Source organism: Chelonia mydas, chromosome 26 (assembly GCF_015237465.2).
Source record: "Chelonia mydas isolate rCheMyd1 chromosome 26, rCheMyd1.pri.v2, whole genome shotgun sequence".
Taxonomy (NCBI): domain Eukaryota; kingdom Metazoa; phylum Chordata; order Testudines; family Cheloniidae; genus Chelonia; species Chelonia mydas.
The window spans coordinates 5,719,483-5,736,433 of NC_057859.1; the positions used below are offsets into that span (position 1 = coordinate 5,719,483).

General features: G+C 46.5%; 1 long non-coding RNA gene across 1 annotated transcript; it reads left to right on the forward strand.

Moving 5' to 3' along the window:
* Window positions 1–1,948: 1,948 nt before the first annotated feature.
* LOC114021393 lies at window positions 1,949–16,024 on the forward strand. The gene is made up of 8 exons (XR_006287533.1): window positions 1,949–4,334; window positions 4,754–7,366; window positions 7,786–8,775; window positions 9,195–10,184; window positions 10,604–11,592; window positions 12,012–13,003; window positions 13,560–13,731; window positions 13,854–16,024. It is a non-coding gene; the product is annotated as an uncharacterized LOC114021393 (long non-coding RNA).
* Window positions 16,025–16,951: the final 927 nt, after the last annotated feature.

Genomic DNA, 16,951 nt, shown 5'->3' on the forward strand with positions numbered 1-16,951 from the left:
AGGTGATGCTGGAGGAGGGGATCAGAGCCAGGGTGGGAAAGGCTGAGGTTACACTGCAGGAGGGAAATCTAAACTTGATCAATGCTCATATTTTTGCATGACTTACTTGGAGGGAAGAGAATCTGCAATGATGTTTGGTTAAATAAAATGTAGCTGTTTGTATGATACTCTTAGAATAATTAAATGAATACAGCCTTTTCTAATTAATGGTGAAATAAAAGATTTTTCACAGAAATAATAATTAAATAACTGAATTTTGGGGGAGAAGTTGGGATTTTTTCTAATGTATGTCTTCTATGATATCACTGTATTTCCAGAACTTACAAACACAAGACGAAGAAAGTGTCTGAGAATTACCAAGCGAAGAAGAGGAATAAAAACAAGTCACTGAAGAAGAAGGAAAAGGAAAGGGACTCTGGGCACAGCAACCTCCCTGTATCAGGCCTCAGGTCGTGTAATTACACTGTACGGGTATCTCGAGCCTTTTAATACCTTGAGCAGCGTGACCGCCCTGTAAGCAGGGTCCAGGCCTGTGCTGTTTTGACCTTTTGACATTATGCTCCGTTAGCTGGCTAGTGAGAGTGACTGCCGTGTAATCAGGGCGCAAGTCACCTCCCCCTCGCTTTCGAGGGACATTGAGCTCTTTGGTAACTTGAGCAATGTGACCGCCCTGTAATTAGGGTCCGGCTCTCTGCCCACTTGCTCGTCTGTCATTACGCCGTGCACTGGCCGACTAGTCAGCGTGACAGCCCTGTCGTTTGGGTGCCTGTCACAAGTATCTATAGAATGGGACATATTGAGCCTTTTGGTACTTTGAGGAGCTTGACCTTCCTGTAATTCAGGTTACGGTCTCTGCTGTTTGGCTAATCCCTGTGACCACCCTGTAATCAGGGTACAGGTTGCATCTCTCTTTTGAAATCTTTGGAATTGGAACCATTTCAGTAACATGGGCAGTTTGACCTCCCTGTAACTAGGGTTTGAGTCTTGGAGGCCCTTTGGGGCTCTTGGCATTGTGCTTTCTTCACAGCCTGAGGCGAGGGACCGCCCTGTAATCAGGGCTCTGGTCTTTGCCCTCTAGTCTCTTGGCACTAGGTCAAGTGCAGCCCACTGATCTGAATGAGCACCCTGTAAACAGGGTACAGGTCTCATCAGACACTATTTATGGTGCCCCCATGAGACTGTGTCCAGAGTCCTGGCCCTTTGCACTGCGCTTTCAACTTGCCTGGAATTGTGCAGCCAAGTCTCCTGCTTTCTGCTCCGCTTACTGTGCTCTTGGAGACCCGAGCTCCTGCTGCTGTTGCTGGTAAGCTCAGAAAGGGAGGGTCCTGTGGACTAAGTCAATCCAGGCAGTTTCCCTTGTGACAGTGACTTTGGAACACTTGTCCATTAATTCCATACTGCCCTTACTCATCTAATTCCTCTTGATTTAGCCTGGAGCCCGCCTGGTGTAATAGTTGTCAAGGGGAAATCTGGAGATTGTGCTTCTGGAGTAGGATGGGTTTGGTATTTTTGTCACCCGGTGAGGCTTGGGAGAAGGGGAAAGTCCTTACGGAATTGTCTGAGGACCGCAGAGAACTATCTTGGAGCTGAACATCCAAGCTGTCTCAGACCCGGAAAACAACACTGTATCAGTAGTTTACGCTCAGCTTGTGTCGGGGATGCGGAGTTGTCGTAAGAGCTTCTGACTGACACACGCCTGTGTGCTCCCTTTCTGTGTTTCAGACAGCTCGAAGCACAAGTGGCCAAGAAGGAAGTGTCAGGAATGTCAAGCAAAGAAGAGTACAGAGGACAAGTCACTGAAGATGGAGGAGAAGGAAAGGGACTCTGGGCGCAGTGACCTCTCTGTATCAGGCCTCAGGTCATGTAATTACACTGTACGGAGATCTCGAGCCTTTTAATACCTTGAGCAGCGTGACCGCCCTGTAAGCAGGGTCCAGGCCTATGCTGTTTTGTCCTTTTGACATTATGCTCCGTTAGCTGGCTAGTGAGAGTGACTGCCCTGTAATCAGGGTGCAAGTCACCTCCCCCTCGCTTTCGAGGGACATTGAGCTCTTTGGTAACTTGAGCAATGTGACCGCCCTGTAACTAGGGTCCGGCTCTCTGCCCACTTGCTCATGTGGCATTACGCCTTGTTGTAGCCCTGTAGTCGGGATGACAACCCTGTAATCAGGGTGCAAGTCATATTCCTTTTGCTTCTGGGAGATACTGAGCTCTTTGGAACCCTGAGCAGGGTGACTCACCTCCCTGTAATTCGGAGTCAGGTCTCTGCCATCTTGCTGTTTTGCCATCATGCCCTGCTGAGAGTCTACTCACTGTGACCACCTGTAATTCAGGTGCGTGTCACAAGTTTCTGTAGTATGGGATATACTGAGCCCTTTGATACCTTGTGGGGCGTGACCGCCCTGTAATTCGGGGTCGGGTCTCTGCCTTTTTGCTCCCTGGCTTTATGCACCTTTATCTTTCTAATCGGAAAGACCACACCGTAATTAGGGTGCAGGTCGAAACCCTCTCATTTATCAGGGATTAGGGTTATTTTAGGGCCCTTCGGAGCATGACCGCCCTGTAATCGGGGTTCAGGTCTCAAGTTGTCTTCTCTGATTATGCTCTTTAATTCAGCTAGTCAGAGTGACCACCTTGTAATCAGGGTGAGAGTCACAATCTCCTCGCTTACGGGAGCTACTGATGTCTTTGTTACTTGAGCCGGGTGACCTCCCTGTTACTAGGGTTCAGGTCTCTGCCCTTTGCTCTTCTGGGATTGCGTCTTGTTCTCAGCCTGGTCAGTACGACTGCCCTGTAATTAGGGTGCAGGTCATGCGCCTCTTATTTAGGGAGGACTAGGTTCCCCTTAATGCGTTGGGCTGAGTGACCACCTGTAAGTAGGGTTCAGGTCTCCCCCTTTTCTCTTACTTGTGATGGATTTTCCGTTAATCGGGTAGCCCGATGGACCGCCCTGTAAGAAGGGTTCAGGTCCTTTCCCCTGTGGCTCCTTTGGGTTGTTGGGCTACTCACTTTGACCCCACCCTGTAATCAGGGTGCAGGTCTTGTCCCTTTTCCCTTTGGTTTTTTGAGGGGAGGAAGATTGGTCGAGTTTAACACTGTGGGTCGAGTGACCTCTTTCGATGAGCTCTCTTTCTGTTCTGGGAAGTCCCCCTTTGTTTTGTACGGATGTGTTTGTGAGAGCACGTGATAGAAGTGGGTGTGCAAGCTTTTTAATTTTTAGTTATTTATTTTTATTTTTTTAAGTTAAATCGCTGCAGCACTTTTTCTTTACTCTTCTCAGAATCGGAAAAAGAGCTCAAAGTGTATTAATGTTTTTATCCTCCTCCTCCCCACAAAAGGGAAGAGTAAGGGCTCAGTTGTCATCTTTTAGTGCCGTGGACAGTGTGACCTCCCTGTAAACAGGGATCTGGTCTCTCCATTTTGGCTGAGTTCCATTTAGTGGGCTGATGACAATGACTGGCCTTTAAGGAGGCGGATTTAGCTCAGGTGCCTGTGACTCACAGGAAGTACAGCATGCCTTAGTACTTGGGCAGCATGGCCACCCTGTATCGAGGGTTCAGGTCTCTGCCCTTTGTTCTTTTGCCACCCTGCTACTTCAGCCGGTTGGTTTGAGTCCTGACCTTGTAATTAAGGGATTGTCTGTGTCCTTCTGCCTTCTGGGGGATATTGAGCTCTGTGGAACCCTGAGCAGTCTGACCGCCCTGTAACTAGGGTTCAGGTCTCTGCCACTTGCTTATTTGGCATTAGGCCATGCTCTGGTCAACTAGTCAGCGGGACAACCCTGTCATTAGGGTACATGTCACAAATATCTATAGAATGGGACATATTGAGCCTTTTGGTACTTTGAGGAGCTTGACCTTCCTGTAATTCAGGTTACGGTCTCTGCTGTTTGGCTAATCCCTGTGACCACCCTGTAATCAGGGTACAGGTTGCATCTCTCTTTTGAAATCTTATGGAATTGGAACCATTTCAGTAACATGGGCAGTTTGACCTCCCTGTAACTAGGGTTTGAGTCTTGGAGGCCCTTTGGGGCTCTTGGCATTGTGCTTTCTTCACAGCCTGAGGCGAGGGACCGCCCTGTAATCAGGGCTCTGGTCTTTGCCCTCTAGTCTCTTGGCACTAGGTCAAGTGCAGCCCACTGATCTGAATGAGCACCCTGTAAACAGGGTACAGGTCTCATCAGACACTATTTATGGTGCCCCCATGAGACTGTGTCCAGAGTCCTGGCCCTTTGCACTGCGCTTTCAACTTGCCTGGAATTGTGCAGCCAAGTCTCCTGCTTTCTGCTCCGCTTACTGTGCTCTTGGAGACCCGAGCTCCTGCTGCTGTTGCTGGTAAGCTCAGAAAGGGAGGGTCCTGTGGATTAAGTCAATCCAGGCAGTTTCCCTTGTGACAGTGACTTTGGAACACTTGTCCATTAATTCCATACTGCCCTTACTCATCTAATTCCTCTTGATTTAGCCTGGAGCCCGCCTGGTGTAATAGTTGTCAAGGGGAAATCTGGAGATTGTGCTTCTGGAGTAGGATGGGTTTGGTATTTTTGTCACCCGGTGAGGCTTGGGAGAAGGGGAAAGTCCTTACGGAATTGTCTGAGGACCGCAGAGAACTATCTTGGAGCTGAACATCCAAGCTGTCTCAGACCCGGAAAACAACACTGTATCAGTAGTTTACGCTCAGCTTGTGTCGGGGATGCGGAGTTGTCGTAAGAGCTTCTGACTGACACACGCCTGTGTGCTCCCTTTCTGTGTTTCAGACAGCTCGAAGCACAAGTGGCCAAGAAGGAAGTGTCAGGAATGTCAAGCAAAGAAGAGTACAGAGGACAAGTCACTGAAGATGGAGGAGAAGGAAAGGGACTCTGGGCGCAGTGACCTCTCTGTATCAGGCCTCAGGTCATGTAATTACACTGTACGGAGATCTCGAGCCTTTTAATACCTTGAGCAGCGTGACCGCCCTGTAAGCAGGGTCCAGGCCTGTGCTGTTTTGTCCTTTTGACATTATGCTCCGTTAGCTGGCTAGTGAGAGTGACTGCCCTGTAATCAGGGTGCAAGTCACCTCCCCCTCGCTTTCGAGGGACATTGAGCTCTTTGGTAACTTGAGCAATGTGACCGCCCTGTAACTAGGGTCCGGCTCTCTGCCCACTTGCTCATGTGGCATTACGCCTTGTTGTAGCCCTGTAGTCGGGATGACAACCCTGTAATCAGGGTGCAAGTCATATTCCTTTTGCTTCTGGGAGATACTGAGCTCTTTGGAACCCTGAGCAGGGTGACTCACCTCCCTGTAATTCGGAGTCAGGTCTCTGCCATCTTGCTGTTTTGCCATCATGCCCTGCTGAGAGTCTACTCACTGTGACCACCTGTAATTCAGGTGCGTGTCACAAGTTTCTGTAGTATGGGATATACTGAGCCCTTTGATACCTTGTGGGGCGTGACCGCCCTGTAATTCGGGGTCGGGTCTCTGCCTTTTTGCTCCCTGGCTTTATGCACCTTTATCTTTCTAATCGGAAAGACCACACCGTAATTAGGGTGCAGGTCGAAACCCTCTCATTTATCAGGGATTAGGGTTATTTTAGGGCCCTTCGGAGCATGACCGCCCTGTAATCGGGGTTCAGGTCTCAAGTTGTCTTCTCTGATTATGCTCTTTAATTCAGCTAGTCAGAGTGACCACCTTGTAATCAGGGTGAGAGTCACAATCTCCTCGCTTACGGGAGCTACTGATGTCTTTGTTACTTGAGCCGGGTGACCTCCCTGTTACTAGGGTTCAGGTCTCTGCCCTTTGCTCTTCTGGGATTGCGTCTTGTTCTCAGCCTGGTCAGTACGACTGCCCTGTAATTAGGGTGCAGGTCATGCGCCTCTTATTTAGGGAGGACTAGGTTCCCCTTAATGCGTTGGGCTGAGTGACCACCCTGTAAGTAGGGTTCAGGTCTCCCCCTTTTCTCTTACTTGTGATGGATTTTCCGTTAATCGGGTAGCCCGATGGACCGCCCTGTAAGAAGGGTTCAGGTCCTTTCCCCTGTGGCTCCTTTGGGTTGTTGGGCTACTCACTTTGACCCCACCCTGTAATCAGGGTGCAGGTCTTGTCCCTTTTCCCTTTGGTTTTTTGAGGGGAGGAAGATTGGTCGAGTTTAACACTGTGGGTCGAGTGACCTCTTTCGATGAGCTCTCTTTCTGTTCTGGGAAGTCCCCCTTTGTTTTGTACGGATGTGTTTGTGAGAGCACGTGATAGAAGTGGGTGTGCAAGCTTTTTAATTTTTAGTTATTTATTTTTATTTTTTTAAGTTAAATCGCTGCAGCACTTTTTCTTTACTCTTCTCAGAATCGGAAAAAGAGCTCAAAGTGTATTAATGTTTTTATCCTCCTCCTCCCCACAAAAGGGAAGAGTAAGGGCTCAGTTGTCATCTTTTAGTGCCGTGGACAGTGTGACCTCCCTGTAAACAGGGATCTGGTCTCTCCATTTTGGCTGAGTTCCATTTAGTGGGCTGATGACAATGACTGGCCTTTAAGGAGGCGGATTTAGCTCAGGTGCCTGTGACTCACAGGAAGTACAGCATGCCTTAGTACTTGGGCAGCATGGCCACCCTGTATCGAGGGTTCAGGTCTCTGCCCTTTGTTCTTTTGCCACCCTGCTACTTCAGCCGGTTGGTTTGAGTCCTGACCTTGTAATTAAGGGATTGTCTGTGTCCTTCTGCCTTCTGGGGGATATTGAGCTCTGTGGAACCCTGAGCAGTCTGACCGCCCTGTAACTAGGGTCCGGCTCTCTGCCCACTTGCTCGTCTGGCAGTACGCCGTACACTGGCCGACTAGTCAGCGTGACAGCCCTGTCGTTTGGGTGCCTGTCACAAGTATCTATAGAATGGGACATATTGAGCCTTTTGGTACTTTGAGGAGCTTGACCTTCCTGTAATTTAGGTTATGGTCTCTGCTGTTTGGCTAATCCCTGTGACCACCCTGTAATCAGGGTACAGGTTGCATCTCTCTTTTGAAATCTTTGGAATTGGAACCATTTCAGTAACATGGGCAGTTTGACCTCCCTGTAACTAGGGTTTGAGTCTTGGAGGCCCTTTGGGGCTCTTGGCATTGTGCTTTCTTCACAGCCTGAGGCGAGGGACCGCCCTGTAATCAGGGCTCTGGTCTTTGCCCTCTAGTCTCTTGGCACTAGGTCAAGTGCAGCCCACTGATCTGAATGAGCACCCTGTAAACAGGGTACAGGTCTCATCAGACACTATTTATGGTGCCCCCATGAGACTGTGTCCAGAGTCCTGGCCCTTTGCACTGCTCTTTCAACTTGCCTGGAATTGTGCAGCCAAGTCTCCTGCTTTCTGCTCCGCTTACTGTGCTCTTGGAGACCCGAGCTCCTGCTGCTGTTGCTGGTAAGCTCAGAAAGGGAGGGTCCTGTGGACTAAGTCAATCCAGGCAGTTTCCCTTGTGACAGTGACTTTGGAACACTTGTCCATTAATTCCATACTGCCCTTACTCATCTAATTCCTCTTGATTTAGCCTGGAGCCCGCCCGGTGTAATAGTTGTCAAGGGGAAATCTGGAGATTGTGCTTCTGGAGTAGGATGGGTTTGGTATTTTTGTCACCCGGTGAGGCTTGGGAGAAGGGGAAAGTCCTTACGGAATTGTCTGAGGACCGCAGAGAACTATCTTGGAGCTGAACATCCAAGCTGTCTCAGACCCGGAAAACAACACTGTATCAGTAGTTTACGCTCAGCTTGTGTCGGGGATGCGGAGTTGTCGTAAGAGCTTCTGACTGACACACGCCTGTGTGCTCCCTTTCTGTGTTTCAGACAGCTCGAAGCACAAGTGGCCAAGAAGGAAGTGTCAGGAATGTCAAGCAAAGAAGAGTACAGAGGACAAGTCACTGAAGATGGAGGAGAAGGAAAGGGACTCTGGGCGCAGTAACCTCTCTGTATCAGGCCTCAGGTCATGTAATTACACTGTACGGAGATCTCGAGCCTTTTAATACCTTGAGCAGCGTGACCGCCCTGTAAGCAGGGTCCAGGCCTGTGCTGTTTTGTCCTTTTGACATTATGCTCCGTTAGCTGGCTAGTGAGAGTGACTGCCCTGTAATCAGGGTGCAAGTCACCTCCCCCTCGCTTTCGAGGGACATTGAGCTCTTTGGTAACTTGAGCAATGTGACCGCCCTGTAACTAGGGTCCGGCTCTCTGCCCACTTGCTCGTCTGGCAGTACGCCGTACACTGGCCGACTAGTCAGCGTGACAGCCCTGTCGTTTGGGTGCCTGTCACAAGTATCTATAGAATGGGACATATTGAGCCTTTTGGTACTTTGAGGAGCTTGACCTTCCTGTAATTCAGGTTACGGTCTCTGCTGTTTGGCTAATCCCTGTGACCACCCTGTAATCAGGGTACAGGTTGCATCTCTCTTTTGAAATCTTTGGAATTGGAACCATTTCAGTAACATGGGCAGTTTGACCTCCCTGTAACTAGGGTTTGAGTCTTGGAGGCCCTTTGGGGCTCTTGGCATTGTGCTTTCTTCACAGCCTGAGGCGAGGGACCGCCCTGTAATCAGGGCTCTGGTCTTTGCCCTCTAGTCTCTTGGCACTAGGTCAAGTGCAGCCCACTGATCTGAATGAGCACCCTGTAAACAGGGTACAGGTCTCATCAGACACTATTTATGGTGCCCCCATGAGACTGTGTCCAGAGTCCTGGCCCTTTGCACTGCGCTTTCAACTTGCCTGGAATTGTGCAGCCAAGTCTCCTGCTTTCTGCTCCGCTTACTGTGCTCTTGGAGACCCGAGCTCCTGCTGCTGTTGCTGGTAAGCTCAGAAAGGGAGGGTCCTGTGGACTAAGTCAATCCAGGCAGTTTCCCTTGTGACAGTGACTTTGGAACACTTGTCCATTAATTCCATACTGCCCTTACTCATCTAATTCCTCTTGATTTAGCCTGGAGCCCGCCCGGTGTAATAGTTGTCAAGGGGAAATCTGGAGATTGTGCTTCTGGAGTAGGATGGGTTTGGTATTTTTGTCACCCGGTGAGGCTTGGGAGAAGGGGAAAGTCCTTACGGAATTGTCTGAGGACCGCAGAGAACTATCTTGGAGCTGAACATCCAAGCTGTCTCAGACCCGGAAAACAACACTGTATCAGTAGTTTACGCTCAGCTTGTGTCGGGGATGCGGAGTTGTCGTAAGAGCTTCTGACTGACACACGCCTGTGTGCTCCCTTTCTGTGTTTCAGACAGCTCGAAGCACAAGTGGCCAAGAAGCAAGTGTCAGGAATGTCAAGCAAAGAAGAGTACAGAGGACAAGTCACTGAAGATGGAGGAGAAGGAAAGGGACTCTGGGCGCAGTAACCTCTCTGTATCAGGCCTCAGGTCATGTAATTACACTGTACGGAGATCTCGAGCCTTTTAATACCTTGAGCAGCGTGACCGCCCTGTAAGCAGGGTCCAGGCCTGTGCTGTTTTGTCCTTTTGACATTATGCTCCGTTAGCTGGCTAGTGAGAGTGACTGCCCTGTAATCAGGGTGCAAGTCACCTCCCCCTCGCTTTCGAGGGACATTGAGCTCTTTGGTAACTTGAGCAATGTGACCGCCCTGTAACTAGGGTCCGGCTCTCTGCCCACTTGCTCGTCTGGCAGTACGCCGTACACTGGCCGACTAGTCAGCGTGACAGCCCTGTCGTTTGGGTGCCTGTCACAAGTATCTATAGAATGGGACATATTGAGCCTTTTGGTACTTTGAGGAGCTTGACCTTCCTGTAATTCAGGTTACGGTCTCTGCTGTTTGGCTAATCCCTGTGACCACCCTGTAATCAGGGTACAGGTTGCATCTCTCTTTTGAAATCTTTGGAATTGGAACCATTTCAGTAACATGGGCAGTTTGACCTCCCTGTAACTAGGGTTTGAGTCTTGGAGGCCCTTTGGGGCTCTTGGCATTGTGCTTTCTTCACAGCCTGAGGCGAGGGACCGCCCTGTAATCAGGGCTCTGGTCTTTGCCCTCTAGTCTCTTGGCACTAGGTCAAGTGCAGCCCACTGATCTGAATGAGCACCCTGTAAACAGGGTACAGGTCTCATCAGACACTATTTATGGTGCCCCCATGAGACTGTGTCCAGAGTCCTGGCCCTTTGCACTGCGCTTTCAACTTGCCTGGAATTGTGCAGCCAAGTCTCCTGCTTTCTGCTCCGCTTACTGTGCTCTTGGAGACCCGAGCTCCTGCTGCTGTTGCTGGTAAGCTCAGAAAGGGAGGGTCCTGTGGACTAAGTCAATCCAGGCAGTTTCCCTTGTGACAGTGACTTTGGAACACTTGTCCATTAATTCCATACTGCCCTTACTCATCTAATTCCTCTTGATTTAGCCTGGAGCCCGCCCGGTGTAATAGTTGTCAAGGGGAAATCTGGAGATTGTGCTTCTGGAGTAGGATGGGTTTGGTATTTTTGTCACCCGGTGAGGCTTGGGAGAAGGGGAAAGTCCTTACGGAATTGTCTGAGGACCGCAGAGAACTATCTTGGAGCTGAACATCCAAGCTGTCTCAGACCCGGAAAACAACACTGTATCAGTAGTTTACGCTCAGCTTGTGTCGGGGATGCGGAGTTGTCGTAAGAGCTTCTGACTGACACACGCCTGTGTGCTCCCTTTCTGTGTTTCAGACAGCTCGAAGCACAAGTGGCCAAGAAGCAAGTGTCAGGAATGTCAAGCAAAGAAGAGTACAGAGGACAAGTCACTGAAGATGGAGGAGAAGGAAAGGGACTCTGGGCGCAGTAACCTCTCTGTATCAGGCCTCAGGTCATGTAATTACACTGTACGGAGGTCTCGAGCCTTTTAATACCTTGAGCAGCGTGACCGCCCTGTAAGCAGGGTCCAGGCCTGTGCTGTTTTGTCCTTTTGACATTATGCTCCGTTAGCTGGCTAGTGAGAGTGACTGCCCTGTAATCAGGGTGCAAGTCACCTCCCCCTCGCTTTCGAGGGACATTGAGCTCTTTGGTAACTTGAGCAATGTGACCGCCCTGTAACTAGGGTCCGGCTCTCTGCCCACTTGCTCGTCTGGCAGTACGCCGTACACTGGCCGACTAGTCAGCGTGACAGCCCTGTCGTTTGGGTGCCTGTCACAAGTATCTATAGAATGGGACATATTGAGCCTTTTGGTACTTTGAGGAGCTTGACCTTCCTGTAATTCAGGTTACGGTCTCTGCTGTTTGGCTAATCCCTGTGACCACCCTGTAATCAGGGTACAGGTTGCATCTCTCTTGAAATCTTATGGAATTGGAACCATTTCAGTAACATGGGCAGTTTGACCTCCCTGTAACTAGGGTTTGAGTCTCGGAGGCCCTTTGGGGCTCTTGGCATTGTGCTTTCTTCACAGCCTGAGGCGAGGGACCGCCCTGTAATCAGGGCTCTGGTCTTTGCCCTCTAGTCTCTTGGCACTAGGTCAAGTGCAGCCCACTGATCTGAATGAGCACCCTGTAAACAGGGTACAGGTCTCATCAGACACTATTTATGGTGCCCCCATGAGACTGTGTCCAGAGTCCTGGCCCTTTGCACTGCGCTTTCAACTTGCCTGGAATTGTGCAGCCAAGTCTCCTGCTTTCTGCTCCGCTTACTGTGCTCTTGGAGACCTGAGCTCCTGCTGCTGTTGCTGGTAAGCTCAGAAAGGGAGGGTCCTGTGGACTAAGTCAATCCAGGCAGTTTCCCTTGTGACAGTGACTTTGGAACACTTGTCCATTAATGCCATACTGCCCTTACTCACCTAATTCCTCTTGATTTAGCCTGGAGCCCGCCTGGTGTAATAGTTGTCAAGGGGAAATCTGGACATTGTGCCTCTGGAGTAGGATGGGTTTGGTATTTTTGTCACCCGGTGAGGCTTGGGAGAAGGGGAAAGTCCTTACGGAATTGTCTGAGGACGGCAGAGAACTATCTTGGAGCTGAACATCCAAGCTGTCTTAGACCCGGAAAACAACACTGTATCAGTAGTTTACGTTCAGCTTGTGTCGGGGATGCAGAGTTGTCGTAAGAGCATCTGACTGACACACGCCTGTGTGCTCCCTTTCTGTGTTTCAGACAGCTCGAAGCACAAGTGGCCAAGAAGGAAGTGTCAGGAATGTCAAGCAAAGAAGAGTACAGAGGACAAGTCACTGAAGATGGAGGAGAAGGAAAGGGACTCTGGGCACAGTAACCTCCCTGTAATCAGACCTCAGGTCATGTAGTGACACTCTACAGGGATCTCGAGCTTTTTAATCCCTTGAGCAGCGTGACCGCCCTGTAAGCAGGGACCAGGTCTGTGCTGTTTTGTCCTTTTGACATTATGTTCCACTTGCTGGCTAGTGAGAGTGACTGCCCTGTAATCAGGGTGCAAGTCACCTCCCCCTCGCTTTCGAGGGACATTGAGCTCTTTGGTAACTTGAGCAATGTGACCGCCCTGTAACTAGGGTCCGGCTCTCTGCCCACTTGCTCGTCTGGCAGTACGCCGTACACTGGCCGACTAGTCAGCGTGACAGCCCTGTCGTTTGGGTGCCTGTCACAAGTATCTATAGAATGGGACATATTGAGCCTTTTGGTACTTTGAGGAGCTTGACCTTCCTGTAATTTAGGTTATGGTCTCTGCTGTTTGGCTAATCCCTGTGACCACCCTGTAATCAGGGTACAGGTTGCATCTCTCTTTTGAAATCTTATGGAATTGGAACCATTTCAGTAACATGGGCAGTTTGACCTCCCTGTAACTAGGGTTTGAGTCTTGGAGGCCCTTTGGGGCTCTTGGCATTGTGCTTTCTTCACAGCCTGAGGCGAGGGACCGCCCTGTAATCAGGGCTCTGGTCTTTGCCCTCTAGTCTCTTGGCACTAGGTCAAGTGCAGCCCACTGATCTGAATGAGCACCCTGTAAACAGGGTACAGGTCTCATCAGACACTATTTATGGTGCCCCCATGAGACTGTGTCCAGAGTCCTGGCCCTTTGCACTGCGCTTTCAACTTGCCTGGAATTGTGCAGCCAAGTCTCCTGCTTTCTGCTCCGCTTACTGTGCTCTTGGAAACCCAACCTCCAGCTGCTGTTGCTGGTAAGCTCAGAAAGGGAGGGTTCTGTGGCAGTTTTCTAAGAAGTCAGTTTGTACAGTTTTCCTGTTTGCATTAATTCTGATATCTGTGTGTTAGTTCTATGCTGCTCTTGATTTTCTCATTCCTCCTGGCTTTGTATGAAGACTTTTTAACTGCTTAGTGTAATAAGTGTGAAAGGGAAATTTTGAGACTTTGGCTTTGAAATACAGTTGATTAGGTAACATTTCTGTGCCTTTTTTTCTGTCCCTGTATGGTGGTAATTTATTGGGTCAGGTAGAATTACTTTTCTTAAAATACATTGATAAATGCTTTAAATATTCCCCTTTTAGTTTTGAGGCATTGTTTTCTGGAAATATAGTTTTTTTTTCATTGTGGTTCTATAGGTATGTCTACTTTATTCGTGCATTCTAGAGCTTGAAATGGATACCTGTATTTTGACTATCAGTCTTCTTTTTCAATGACTGAATCTTTACTTTATCCTTTTGTCTACTTCTTTTTGAAATTTATTTTGTTCTGTCTTTAAACATGCAACATGTTTCTGTTGTGTTTATCAAATAGCATTGCAAGTCTGCTGTAACTGTCTTGCACGCCCTTTACATCCTCTTAAGAAGAATGGGACAAAACAGAAGCACCCAACCGAAAAACGAGAAAAGAGACGCTAACAGCCTGTGAAGAAGAAGAAAGGAAACAAATTCTGAGAGCAAATGTAGTTGTGTGATCTATTTCAAAGGTAAATCATACTATAAATTCATCTAATGTATCGCATTACTAGATTTCCTTAAGCAATATTAAATATTTCTTGTGTAATGTAATTAACATGGCATTAAAATAATATTTTTGTGTTCTCTTTAGGTTTATACCATGTCCAGCACCATGGCATATGAGTGCATTGGAAAGATAAATTGAACAAAGTGACTCGCATCTGTCACCTTTCAAATGCTGATTTATGTTAATAGGCAATATACAACAAACTCTGAAGCTCAATTACTTGTGGCACCACAGCATAGCCTGAAGACTGGATAACAATTTCCTGCTATGACCTTTCAGTTCTGTAACTACCTGTGCCACATGAGAACTGATGTATCATCTTATTTTATAATCATGTATGTCCTCTCTAATTGTCTTTTATTAATGAGTCCATAAAGCATGCTTTGTACATCATACTTTCACATTCTAGTAGAAAAGTGGGATGTATTTTTTATTTAATTAATCTTTATAATTCTTTGACGAGTCATTTTCATGTCATTGCTTAGTGATTTGGACTTCTGTTTAGCAAGAAGTCAGTTTTATTTCCTTAAAGTCACTGTAAGCTACAACAAGTTGTTCAAAGCTGAAAAACTGTTTGAAAAAGATGGAAGAAAACCGAGATGTAGGGTGGCCACCCTGAAGAGTGTTGGAAAACCTTTTTCAATAGGCACACTATTCACCTTTCTCCTTTTTCTCAGCCCATTTTTTATACCAAAACAGTACCATAGCAATGATACCATATGGAATGATACTAAGTTTCTACCTATCGCCAATTAGAAATTGTCAGTACAACTGGTTATTTGCATCTAAGTGTTGATTTTATGTAGATATGTAACCAAATATTTTAGAAATATTTTAACAAGGTGACTACCTGATTTTATGTAAAAGAGTTACACACATCTTAGAAAATGTGTTCCTTTGACTTAAGTGTGTGACTTTTACATAGTTGGGCGACTAATGCTTTTGTACTTATTGTTTTTACTAACAGGTTTGTCACTAGGCACAAAGGAATAATTGTGAATCTGTAATGCAGAGATTTTAAACACACAAGCACTTCTATTATTAAGAAATAAATCATAATTTCCTGCTGGAAATGCAAAGATGTAACTGAAGGGAGGCATGTGTTTGTATTCTCCACTTACCCCAAGCTCCCCTCAAAAAAACTCTTCAAAAAAGTTAATGTTGAAAAGATTAACATTTACTCCAGATACTGTCTAACTTCATATTTTTAAAGCTCTGTATCTCTCACGCATCGCTAAAAACAAGCAACCAAAACTAAATGTTGTTCTGGAAACTGGCAGTTATTCCCCGCACTTCACAACTTTCAAACACCTACTCTACTTCAACGGTCACACCGACCAAACTGTACCACACATTCAATTTTAACTTTGCACCTATTGTGTCAGAACAGTTAGAGTATTTTTTGGTAGTTGTGTATATTGATGTACGTGGTAATAGTGGTGTTTTAATGGATTTTTATGCTTATTGAATTAAGTGGATCCTTGAGGATGATGATATGGATGTTTTAGGTAGGTATTTTTCTGTGAAGTGTTAGTATTTTTGAAGAGGCGCAGTATTTTGTGATGATGACTGTTTCTCGGGTATTGGTTTACAGTGAATTGTTGAAAATCTTAGATGTTTTTGCATTTGTATATTATTAGATGTACTTAGGGTGCAAAGTTGAGGTTGCCTGTTTGGTGCAATTTTATTGGTGTGAAAGTTAATTTAGGGTAGGTGTTTGAAAGCACTGAAGTTTGAATTTTAAGCTCAACAGGGATCCAGGACCTACCTGGCTACCTCAGTTCTTACCGTCATTACTAATTCCAAAATCTGGGATGAAGATGACCCAGCAAAATAAAGATATCTTTAGAGATTTTCAAAAGTTAACATTTCTTCAGCTGTTGGAGGTCACTAAAACCTTATTGAGCTTTTTGAAGTGCAATAACTGGAAAACTTTTTACTTCTATTTCTGCCAGTTAAGTGTTGAACAATGACCTTTATTAAAAGATTTACACTGGTAATTAATTCTGTTCTGTACTAAGATCTTGCTAATATCACCATTTTATGATGTATGAAGTGAATTAACTAGATTTGATTATACCTACTTGATAAATATTGGAATATTGCATGTTAAATTCATACATTTAACTTTGACTGTCATATCAACTTACTTTGCTTTCTGTAACTCTTTGTTTATTAATATATTTATTAATAGTTATGTAATTAAATTAATAAAATATATAAATTCAGGTGTAGTCTCAGTTCTGTCTTTGGCTAAACAAAAAAAAACATAAACTTGTGAAGAATTTTGGAATCATTAATTTTAACTTAATTATTATCTGTTTTTACCTTTTTCATGTGGGCGTTGGAAGTAACTATCCTGTAATGGTGCAAGTTTCATTTTTCTCTTGCATCACACATTTTTGGGCAGACCATGGTGTGACCTTAAAATTGTCCTCCTTGAGCTTCTAAGGCGCACAAGAATGGGACTTTGTTTGGTTCCTTCACTGCCCACAAGCTTGTAGATTTCTTGAGATCTGCAGGCCCTGTTCTTCTTGAGCACATTATTTGAGACCACTGTTTCTATGATAAGATTGGCCTAAAATGGGCAAGGTCTTCTGGTTTCTGCAGCATTCCAATTCAGAATTTTTTAAAAAGTTGATTGAATCAAATATGAAATTTAATATTACATTAATCTCTTTTCAGAAATTAACTTTTGCAGTGTACTAAATTTTTAATATGGTTCTACATGTGAGGTAGCGTGGTCTAGTGGTTTAGAGTACTGGACTGGGATTCAGGAGATCTGGTTTGTATTCCTGGCTCTGCTAATGGTCCCTGTTGGAAACAGGGCACTGAACTAGATGGACCACTGATTTGACTCAGTATGGCAAATCCTATGTTATTCTATTGTGTTTAGCCATTGTACAAATGTCCTTCAGTAAGGAACCCACTAGAACCTTTATTCAGAACAGGAAGTGGAGGCTTAAGGCCTTGTGAAAATGGAACTGTATTCCAGGAAGTCCCCAGCCATCCTTCTGTGGGTGCCTCTTTGTCTCTCTAACAAGTGCCCCTCCTTTCCTCACCTTCACACCTATCTGCATGATCCCTGAAGCGCCATACCTTTTTTTTAGGTTCATCCTCCGTTTCTGAGTGGAGTCCAGGGCATCTGAGACCCACTTGATGCTGTAGTAGGTAGCAGCCGC